This window comes from Nerophis ophidion, linkage group LG04 (genome assembly GCF_033978795.1).
Source record: "Nerophis ophidion isolate RoL-2023_Sa linkage group LG04, RoL_Noph_v1.0, whole genome shotgun sequence".
In the NCBI taxonomy this organism is placed as follows: Eukaryota; Metazoa; Chordata; class Actinopteri; order Syngnathiformes; family Syngnathidae; genus Nerophis; species Nerophis ophidion.
Window position 1 is genome coordinate 59,198,155 of NC_084614.1, and position 11,735 is coordinate 59,209,889.

An 11,735-nucleotide genomic window follows, 5' to 3' on the forward strand; every position below is an offset into this window, starting at 1 on the left:
AAGTGAACTTAACCCTTTTGAACAGTTTTTACCTCGGTTTCTTGAGTTAGCACTGGATTGATACGTGGACATAGAGGTATTTGATACCTAGAAGAGTTTACATATTGTGTTTTGTGTTCAATCCCAGAAAGACTGACTTAAAAGTTTAGTCCTGGCTTTGTACATACACTGAGACAAAGTCTAAGCTCATCGTCTTTTTGAAGCTGCACCAGTTTTCTCAGAATTTTCCCCACTCTGGAAGTGTTGTTGAAGTTTTTGTCCAGAGGATTATTTGTGATTTGTACGTTTTCAGAATGTACTTGTTCTATTTTTGGCCAAAGTAACCCAAAGAAAACAACGTGGAGAGGTCTTAATTTTAAAGTCATCATGCCATGATTTTACCATTCCGGCCCACTTGGGAATAGAGTTTCATCCATGCGGCCCCTGAGCTAAAATTACTTTGACACCCCTGGACTATACACTAAAAACTTGACTAAGTGCTGTAAGTATTGTATTTATTGTGTACACAACAGCTGTTCGATTGTATTTTGCATCTTAGTTGTAATTCTAATGACCAAATTTGGAGGTGCTGAGATCGCCATTTAAAACAGCAAATTTTAAATGGCGATTCTTCTCAGTGGCCTAGTGGTTAGAGTGTCCGCCCTGAGATCGGTAGGTTGTGAGTTCATACTAAAGACTATAAAAATGGGACCCATTACCTCCCTGCTTGGCACTCAGCATCAAGGACTGGAATTGGAGGTTAAATCACCAAAAATGATTCTTGGGCGAGGCAACTGCTGCTGCTTACTGCTCCCCTCACCTCGCAGGGGTTGATCAAGGGTGATGGGTCAAATGCAGAGTATATTTTTGCCACACCTAGTGTGTGTGTGACAATCATTGGTACTTGAACTTTTTAACAAATGTCAATCCGTAGTGTATATACGACATAGCCAATGTAAATCAGCATTGATCTACTGCATTTTGTAAAGTAAAGCCTGAATGTAAGTTTGAACGTTTTCTATCAAGCGTACTTGTTTTGTTGGCATGGGAACATGCAACGTTACGTAGAGGCGGTACAGCTTAGTCTGATCGGAGTGCTGCTTGGATGATTGTTTCCTCGCCAAGAATTTGAGCAACCGGACGAGACATCACATGCAACAAAGTTAACGAAACATGGAACTTTTTGATCTTATGTAAATTGATACCCAGTAGTACCGAAACAGAATTTGGTCAGTGCCTATTCAAGTAGCGAATTCTGTACCCATTCCTACTCCTACAATAGAAATCTATCCATCCATCCATCCATCTTCTTCCGCTTATCAGAGGTCGGGTCGCGGGGGAAACAGCCTAAGCAGGGAAACCCAGACTTCCCTTTCCCAGGCCACTTTGTCTAGCTCTTCCGGGGGATCCCGAGGCGTTCCCAGGCCAGCCGGGAGACATAGTCTTCCCAAGGTGTCCTGGGTCTTCCCCGTGGCCTCCTGGCGAATGGACGTGCCCTAAACACCTCCCTAGGGAGGCGTTCGGGTGGCATCCTGACCAGATGCCCGAACCACCTCATCTGGCTCCTCTCGATGTGGAGGAGCAGCGGCTTTACTTTGAGCTCCTCCCGGATGGCAGAGCTTCTCACCCTATCTCTAAGGGAGAGCCCCGCCACCCGGCGGAGGAAACTCATTTCGGCCGCTTGTACCCGTGATCTTATCCTTTCGGTCATGACCCAAAGCTCATGACCATAGGTGAGGGTGGGAACGTTGATCGACCGGTAAATTGAGAGCTTTGCCTTTCGGCTCAGCTCCTTCTTCCCCACAACGGATCGGTACAACGTCCGCATTACTGAAGACGCCGCACCGATCCGCCTGTTGATCTCACGATCCACTCTTCCCTCACTCGTGAACAAGACTCCTAGGTACTTGAACTCCTCCACTTGGGGCAGGGTCTCCTCCCCAACCCGGAGATGGCACTCCACCCTTTTCCAGTCGAGAACCATGGACTCGGACTTGGAGGTGCTGATTCTCATTCCGGTCGCTTCACACTCGGCTGCAAACCGATCCAGTGAGAGCTGAAGATCCCGGTCAGATGAAGCCATTAGGACCACATCATCTGCAAAAAGCAGAGACCTAATCCTGCGGTCACCAAACCGGAACCCCTCAACGCCTTGACTACGCCTAGAAATTCTGTCCATAAAAGTTATGAACAGAATCGGTGACAAAGGACAGCCTTGGCGGAGTCCAACCCTCACTGGAAATTTGTTCGACTTACTGCCGGCAATGCGGACCAAGCTCTGGCACTGATCGTACAGGGAGCGGACCGCCACAATAAGACAGTCCGATACCCCATACTCTCTGAGCACTCCCCACAGGACTTCCCGAGGGACACGGTCGAATGCCTTCTTCAAGTCCACAAAGCACATGTAGACTGGTTGGGCAAACTCCCATGCACCCTCAAGAACCCTGCCGAGAGTATAGAGCTGGTCCACAGTTCCACGACCAGGATGAAAACCACACTGTTCCTCCTGAATCTGAGGTTTGACTATCCGGCGTAGCCTCCTCTCCAGTACACCTGAATAAACCTTACCGGGAAGGCTGAGGAGTGTGATCCCACGATAGTTGGAACACACCCTCCGGTCCCCCTTCTTAAAGAGAGGAACCACCACCCCGGTCTGCCAATCCAGAGGTACCGCCCCCGATGTCCACGCGATGCTGCAGAGTCTTGTCAACCAAGACAGCCCCACAGCATCCAGAGCCTTATGGAACTCCGGGCGGATCTCGTCCACCCCCAGGGCCTTGCCACCGAGGAGCTTTTTAACTACCTCAGCGACCTCAGCCCCAGAAATAGGAGAGTCCACCACAGATTCCCCAGGCACTGCTTCCTCATAGGAAGACGTGTTGGTGGGATTGAGGAGGTCTTCGAGCTATTCCTTCCACCTATCCACAACATCCGCAGTTGAGGTCAGCAGAACACCATCCGCACCATACACGGTGTTGATAGTACACTGCTTCCCCAATAGAAATCCAAGCCAAAAACCAAGGGGCGACATGGCGTAGTGGGTAGAGCGGTCGTGCCAGAAACCTGAGGGTTGCAGGTTCGCTCCCCGCCTATTGACATCCAAATCGCTGACGTTGTGTCCTTGGGCAGGACACTTCACCCTTGCCCCCGGTGCCGCTCACACTGGTGAATGAATGATAGGTGTTGGTCCGTTGGGCCGTAGGTGCAAACTGCCAGCCATGCTTCCGTCAGTCTACCCCAGGGCAGCTGTGGCTACAGATGTAACTTACCACCACCAGGTGTGAATGAATGATGGGTTCCCACTTCTCTGTGAGCGCTTTGAGTATCTAATAATAGAAAAGCGCAATATAAATCTAAACCATCATTATTAATACAGTATATTATAGTTTTGTAAAGAGCCTGGTCTTGCATTTTTACCTTGATCGCAAAGATGGAATTTGCTGCTTGTGGTCTGCCACTTTAAACGGTGTCCGGTGCACTTAAAATGCCTCAGAAACAGTTTGCCAGAGCTCGCTAGGCTTCACTTAAAAATGCAGTCACGACTGTGTGACGTGTCGTGCTGTAAACCTCAACATCATTTCACATGACTAAAGTTGCTTAAGCACACAGCCGTTGAATCTCTTCAGAGATGCAGCCAACAACTGTATCAATGAATATCGATGTAAAAAAACCTGTTACATTCCATAGAAGAAACTGTTTGTTGCCCCACAGTTCAAATTAAAAGATTTTTGCTTCAATAATCGTCATCGTTTTAAAATCAGCATCATAACTCTTCCTCTGTTTGCTAAATCCCCAAGACGCGTTTTATTCAAGGGGGTCTCTTTTGTGCTGCGACTGTTTTTCTGCAGGTCACCGGTGTGAGTGACAGGAAGAAAAGTTATGAATTGCTCGGGGAGAAGCTGTTTGACTTTCGCTGTATAAATATCCAGAGTTTGCTTTTCCCCCAGAGTTTTCCAGCCTCTGTCACAACCCTGGTACTACCAGCAAAGACGGAAAATTGCTACGCAGTGTTCGTAGCCCCATTGTGTGACAAATATCAAATGATAACCAGTAGAAAGGAGATTTATATGGCCCCATTCCTCGCGGTTAAGTTGACATATGAAGCGTGATCAATTGGGGGGTGCATTGGAATGTTGAATTTCTTAAAATATTGCGGCAATTCAAAATTTGATCCCAATGTCAGTTGCTATGTTGAGTGGCGCTTTCCATCATTTTCACTCGACTGCATTGCTAAGTGACTAATCCTCCCAACTTCCTCTCACACAAGATCCACCCAGGAATGGGGCCATGTGAATATCTTCTCTACTGTATTTATTAGAAATTTGACCCCAGTGTCAGTTGCAATGTAGAGTGGCACTTTCCAATATTTTCAGCAGACTGCATTACTAAGTGACTACCGCATTTCCTTGAATTGCCGCCAGGGCCTCAATTAATTTAAAACCTCTTCTCACTCCTGGGCTTACCAAAGGCATGCGGTAAAAGTAAGCATGCATTAATTATTTTAAAACATATTCTCACTCAGGTACTTACCAAAGGCATTCAGTAAAAATTTGAGTGTGATGTAAGGATACCATCATGAAAAGCACATTTAATTAAAAAAAATGTTTTTATGGTTTTACCTTTACTTATAAATATAGTCCATGCCAGCTCCTTCTGACCAAAAGCAACATAACTTGTTTTTTGAAGTCTTCCTTATATTTCTTCAGTTTTAAAAGTCTCTCTGTCTCGATAGAGATCTTCCTTTATTACCTCCTGCTTCGATTGAAAGTTTAGTTTAGAAATCTGATATCAGACCGCTGCTATCAGTTAGCTCGGCTCCTCAAGTGCGGGCGACGACAGAATTACCCTCTGACAACTCCCCCTCCTGTTCTGCTCTGTGGGTGATCTCTTTATCCCACCGCTGCCACCAGGAAGTGTTATTTTAAAAATAATACACTGGGTATTTAGGACTGGAACATGCTTTATTTCAACCCGGTTGTTGACATAGCCAGCATAGGAGTGTTACATCCTAAAAGGTCCGTCATATCCGTCCCGGCACATATCACGTCACTCATTGTCACTTCTTCTGCAGCCGAGTAGTGGCAAGAAGGATTACTAGCGCCCTCTTCCACCAGAAGGCGGGAGTCATTTAATGACTCATATTTGACACACGCAGCTACTGTATTGTGACATTCTCAAGCCGTCGCCTTGCGGGTTCCCAGGACTACCAAGAAAGGACATGGCTTGAGCAGCTTGACTTTGTTTATTTTTCAATAAAACCTCAGTCCAGGTCGCTCTTACGCTCCTCCTCTCCGCTCGCTCGCCGTCTCCTTGCCGCCATCTTGGGCCGGGCTCCAGCATGCCCTGCCTGTCTGTCGGACCGTCGGCTCCACCTCTCCACAGGTACCGGTATATTAATAAAACATAGCTGCTTACTGTTCTTTTTAGCATACCGGTATTCAATAGCTTGGACCTTAAATCCCACTGAATAGCTCTTAATCTTCTTCCCTTTATGCGATTTCAAATTACTGGTATTGAAATCAGCCTCTTCCATTTTGAAAATGATGACAGGGGAAGTGTCACTCGTGACGTCACAAGTTTGACCCGGCGGTAATACTAAGCATGCGCTAATTATTTTGCGAAGCGAGTTTGACCCGGCAGTAATTCAAGGCAGGCACGCACCATATGCACGGCGGCAATTCAAGGAAATACGGTAATCCCCCACCTTCCTCTCGCACAAGATCCACCCAGGAAGGGGGCCATATGAATATTTTCTCTACTGTATATATTAGAAAAATATTTGAAGAAACATATACCTGCTCTCTAACAAGCATGTTATGGTTACCTGGTATTTTCTTTGGCTGTGCCAAGAGAAAATATGGTGTACCAAATTTTTCTGTGCTTTTTATACAGAAAATCCGCAAGCAAAAAAGCCAGCAAACCCCAGGTTTGGACTGCATATACTTTTTTTAGTTTGTTAATGAAGTCATTAGTTAGAAGCAAGAATGTTGCTCTTCTGTTCTTAGTAGGATCCAACATTGGATCCCTTACTGCTGCATTGGCATTTTCTGCCCACTGAGCAGATCTCTTGACTGCAGTATTTCATTATACGCATCATTTATGTGGCGCACTAACCACCATGAATTATAAATAGTGGCACCTGTGTCTGCCGTCCAAGGCCGACAGCAGAAGGGAGTGAGTGTCCGGACCGTGGGTTCAGTGAATTCAGTGAATTATATTTATATAGCGCTTTTTCTCTATTGACTCAAAGCACTTTACATAGTAAGACCCAATATCTAAGTTACATTTAAACCAGAGTGGGTGGCACTGGGGGCAGGTGGGTAAAGTATCTTGCCCAAGGACACAACGACAGTGACTAGTTTGGCTGAAGTGGGGATCGAACCTGGAACCCTCAAGTTACTGACACGGCCACTCTACCAACCGAGCTATACTTACTTACTGTGCACACTTCTTTTATCCTCTGAGTCCTTCCAAAACCATTCAATGAGAGACGCTTGTCCACGCGTGGGCTATCTGCCCTCCCACACAAAGTGAGTGAAGTGACGAGCATCCCTAATGAATGATTAAAAAAAAAAAAACAGGCTGGCCTCACTGCGGTCATTTAGCTGCAGCCAATATGTCCGATGTTCTTTTTGAGAAGACGTGGCCAAATTCATGGAGTGTACCGCACCTGAACTAGCAACTGTTGCTCCTGTGTAGTCAAGCAAAAGGGGACATTCAGTCATAGTTTTCATTGAGTTAGAAGGGCTTTTCTGCAACACAACAGCTTTGCTTGGAATGTCTTATGTTTGGAAATAGCTCCATCTAGTTATAGCGAAGGGCTACAGCATGAACCCACATAATCATCGATTGGTTTTGAGTTATTTTACATTTTCCTGTAAAAGTTACGTTAGTAATCCATATCCTATTAAGCATACTAACAGTTAGACACAAATCATGTTGACGATTACACCTCCAAACTACTGCACACTATAATAAACAGCTGTAATATTTATAAACACACTGGATCACCGGTTTTCAACTGGAATGTTGGGCAGTTTTCCAACAGATTATACTGTAAAAGTTTTGCACCAATAAATTAGAATATATTGTCCTTTAATATGACAATTATTTTCTTTTTGGGTCCGAGAACAATGTTTTGTAATGAACTAGCACTGAACAATACACAAACCTCCATTTAATTTAAGGGTAGGGCTGGACGATGATGGTAAAAAAATTATAATCACGATTATTTTAAGTGACATTGAAATCACGGTTAATGACATGATTATTCATATTCATTCATCTGAAAAAAATAGTATTTATTGTACCACCAAAATGCAACTCAATATAAAAAAAAAAATATATATATATATATATATATATATATATATATATATATATATATATATATATATATATATATATATATATATATATATATATATAAATTAATAAGGAATAAACAGCAAGTATAATAATGTAAACAATTCAAATACCAATAGCAATCTTTTTTTTTTTTGTCCTGTCCAGCTTTTCAGGCAACTCATATAGTTGATGTAGATGCCCATATCGGCTGTTCAGATTTACTTTACAAAAGAGAAGTGTAGGATAATTCTCTTGTTGCCTTATTTGAATTTGACTTTATTAAATGTATTTATATTATCATTTGGTGCAGCCGGGCCGGAGCAGGAAGGGATAGAAAGAGAAAAAAAGGAAGACACAGGGGGAAATTGTCGGGATAAGAGGGGGATTAGACAGAGAGACAAAAACAACAACAGCAAACACAGCAATAACAACAAAAACAACCACAACAATAGAACAACACCAGTACATACGATATGTACAATTATGATCGTAAAAGTGATAGCAAACAAGCAGTTAGTAAAATAAATAATAATATAGAAATGACAATGAACATTTTGACACCAAAACTGGAGCAATACAAATACCAATAGAAAAAGCGCTATTGATCATGAACAATACCAATAGTTTACCTCTATTATCAACAATACAGTTGTTCAAATCCAACAATACGTATACATAATGATAGCTAGAGAGATAATTAAAAAAAATCAATGAAATAATAATTAAAAAAAAGGAATACCGAAAGATGGAGAGGAAGAGAGAGAGGCAACTTATATTAATCTTGTAGATTGTTATAGTAACAATGGGTTAAGCTTTGTCAATATGCCATGTGTTACCCAGTTTACCCTAGGGCAACAACGTTGATATATGTTTAATGAAACGTGATTATGTGCATGAGTGTATGTATGTTTATGTACTTGTATATGAACAGAATGTGTATACGAATGTTTGTACAGTAAATGTATATGTACAGTATATGTATGTTTGTACAGTAAATGTATATGTACAGTATATGCATATGTATGTACCAATAGCAATATGAAAAATAACAATAGAATTAAGGTTTTCCGTTTTAATTGTTTTAATATTGAGTTTTTTACCCTTTACACATACGTGTATGTGTGTTTTTTGTGTCATAAAAACAGTTTTATAATGTTTTTGTTAAATGCAAAAATCCTCTGTTATTGGTGCAACACGTCTGAACAATTTTGTCCAGAATAAATCAAAGCGTTATAATTTTGTAGATGTATCAATAAATGCTTTAAATATATGTCATGCTTGCGTAAGGTACTTTTTTTTTAAAACCTTTAATTTCTTAAACTGGATGTTGCGCACAACGCTGTTATTTTGAAGGGTGAAGTATGATGCAGTTTTAAACATGACGAGTGTGGGGACGACTTAAGGTGGTTTAAAAATAAAATAAAAGAGACTGACTCAAGTTGCGACTGCTTCCTGTTAGTACATTGATCTTACATCGATGATGTCGTTGACAACAACACAAGCAGATGAAATGTGTTGTGGGTGTATGGATTGTTCTTGCTAGCTTTAGATTTATAGTTTCAACATTGGTGTTTCAAGTGGCCATCTGGACATTGTTTAGTGCAGAGTGGGGCGGTTGAGTGTTTTGGGAATGAATGAGGGGTCCCAGACACATTATTTTCCCAAACATTTCCCTCACATTTATGTCAATTTCCGTTTTTCTCTACGTTTAACTGCAAATTCCGTTTTATTGACCAATTTTGTGATTTTTTCCGTGGTTATGTCAATGCAGAAATCATTTGGCGTTACATTTTTGTTTGACTTTAGTGATAATTCATCAGGCATACCAGCACTTTGTCAAATAAAAAATAGCAACCATAGTAAGATCCAAAACTTCTAGAGGAGGGACTGTTTTTTGACTCATTCACTCGCTCATCACTTTCACCAGCTGCATGCACGTTTCAAAGCCTTTTAATCATGTTTTTACCATTATAAAATGTTTGTGATCGTGAGATGGCACCATCGCAATCAAACTAATATTTAAATTATGTTAAGGGTGTCCAAAGTCACGCACAGGTGCCAATTAAGGCCCATAGTTTGTTGTTGTTTTTTGGCACACAGCCTATGCAAAACCAACTTTTCTTACCTGTTGGAGGTAGCTGTTTTTGTGTATTTGGGATCCCATAAAGTTTGAAATTAAACTATAGAGGCATGGTGGAAATATTTATAAAACAATGTTTTCTTTTTTCAAATTTGCTCCTCACAAGCTGTTTGGAATTTCATGTGTTTGCCTTAGTTACGTGAGCGGATAGCTCCATATAATAAGGTTTACCTGAAGAGCTTTGCGCAACTTTAACATTTTTATCCAGTTGTAGTCAATAAGGTCCTTCTTTTTCTCTAACCTTTTGTTGTGGAGCAGACTGGCTTGTACATGCACATGCATGCTAAAATGCGCCACTGTGTTTCGCTTGGGTCACATCTTTATTCGCTGGCCGGTTCCCCATGATGCAGACGGACCTCGGAAACAGCGTGCAGTTGGAAACATTTTTTATTTTCGATAAATCAGTCAGGAATACAAAACAGAACAAGCGTGCCGCTAGCACGGGAAGCTGTGGTAAGCTACAGGAAAAGCTTATTATAGAACAAGTAAGCAATAATCACCAATGTAACTTGTCGCATGAAGCAAACAAAACAGCCAGACCGAGTGTGGCGAAAGGCAGGAATAAATAGCTCTCCGATTAGTGCCCGGGAGCAGGTGAGCGACCCGAACACTAATTAATTGAAATAATCAGCACCCATGGCAAACACAAACCAAGGGGTGCTGAAACAGAACCAAGGGAGTCTTAAACTAAAACAAAACATGATCCGGGCAATGCATCATCACAAACTTTCTTTTTTCTTTGTCATTGAAAAGGGAGGTTTTTGTGGTTGGTGCACTAATTGTAAGTGTATGTATTGTGTTTTTTATGTTGATTTAATTAAAAAAATAAAATAAAATAAATAAAAAAATAAAAAATAAAAAAAATATATATATATATTATTTTATTTTTTATTCTTTTAAATAAAAATGAATAAAAAATTCTTCTGCACCGCGCCGTGGCCGATTGGTACCACCGGGACCACTGTCCTAAGGCATGCAATCCATTTAGCGTGTTTGTCTTCATGAATATGCAGAATGTTTGTTGATCATCAGAATGCCCACAATAATGAGACAATGCAAATGTAATTATTTACCACTTGCAGTGTGATTTATCAAGACTGAAACTGTTCAGTATGTCTAGAAAGGATATGCAAACTGACAATTGCGCTGACATGGAGGCAATCGCACGGCAGCTCCTACCTATGTATGCTTGTCAACATATAAGGACTATCAAAAGTAAAACATATGAGACTTGTGGTCTATTCAGCAATATCATTGCGTACCTGCTGGATGACTTAAAAGACTGAATAAAATGAATTAAAATGATGTGCTCTGGAGTCTACTGGTTTGCTTACATGTATAAAAAAAATGCAAAAATGCTTGCTGTTAATGCCACCATCTTAAATAAAGGCGGCCTGAATTTGTTATCAATTGTACACAAAGTCGATCACACGCAGCACGTCCGCAAATAGCAATTTTATAGTTTGCAAGCTCTGTTTAGCGCGTGGATCTTAGTAGATCAGACTTATAACATCCACCTGTTGACTCAATCATTTTGCCTCGGAGCTGCCTTTATTGAGGTGTGAACCAGACAAAAGCCGACAACAACACACCTGCCCCCGCTGCGGGGTGACCGCAAAAATGTGTTGTTGGGATCAAACAATGTTGTGTTTAACTAATATTTGTGCATTGGAATTTAAAACACACGCAATGCATGGCACCTGTGAAAACATGCAGGGAATCTCTCATTGGTTCCTTAACATTACAGTTTTAACAAACAAAAATAATCCAGGAAGTGGACAATACTTGCAACAAGAAACTCTCAATATGCGGCAATTGTTTAGAGACTCGTAAAACAAGGTTTTAGTTGCAGATTACGACAAATCATGGCTCTGTGGACGTTTAATGCTCCTTACCTGGTGAAGGTGGATTTCCTCAAAATATACTTGCATGACCTGTCGAGCCAGACTAGTCTGCGCGGTCTGGGATCCAATAACACTGCAGTTGCATTGCAACTCTTGGGAGGGCATTATGATGGCATTTCTCTGTTGTGTTGTACTGTATTTCATGCCGTGATTGAGGGTGTTCAGTCAACCACAAAGAGTAACAGATTCATTATGGATATTTGGGTGAAAGCTTTTATTAAAATATGTTTTTTTTTTTTTACAGTTTTACATCTATCGTTTTGCATTTTCTCTCTTCCTGCTGTATGGAACATTTTCCAAAATGTAAGTCTTGTGCAGTAAAAGTGTAGTTTCATCTGACATCACATGGACAAAGATAAGAC

General features: G+C 41.4%; 1 protein-coding gene across 1 annotated transcript in view; it reads right to left on the reverse strand.

Annotated features, from left to right (window-relative positions):
• LOC133551658 (serine/threonine-protein kinase 32A-like) overlaps positions 1-11,465 on the reverse strand; it is a 159,520-nt gene extending 148,055 nt beyond the window's left edge. The window contains exon 1 of the mRNA XM_061898605.1: positions 11,365-11,465. The gene's annotated coding sequence lies outside the window, so the exon portion shown is untranslated. The remainder of the gene's footprint in view (positions 1-11,364) is intronic.
• Positions 11,466-11,735: the final 270 nt, after the last annotated feature.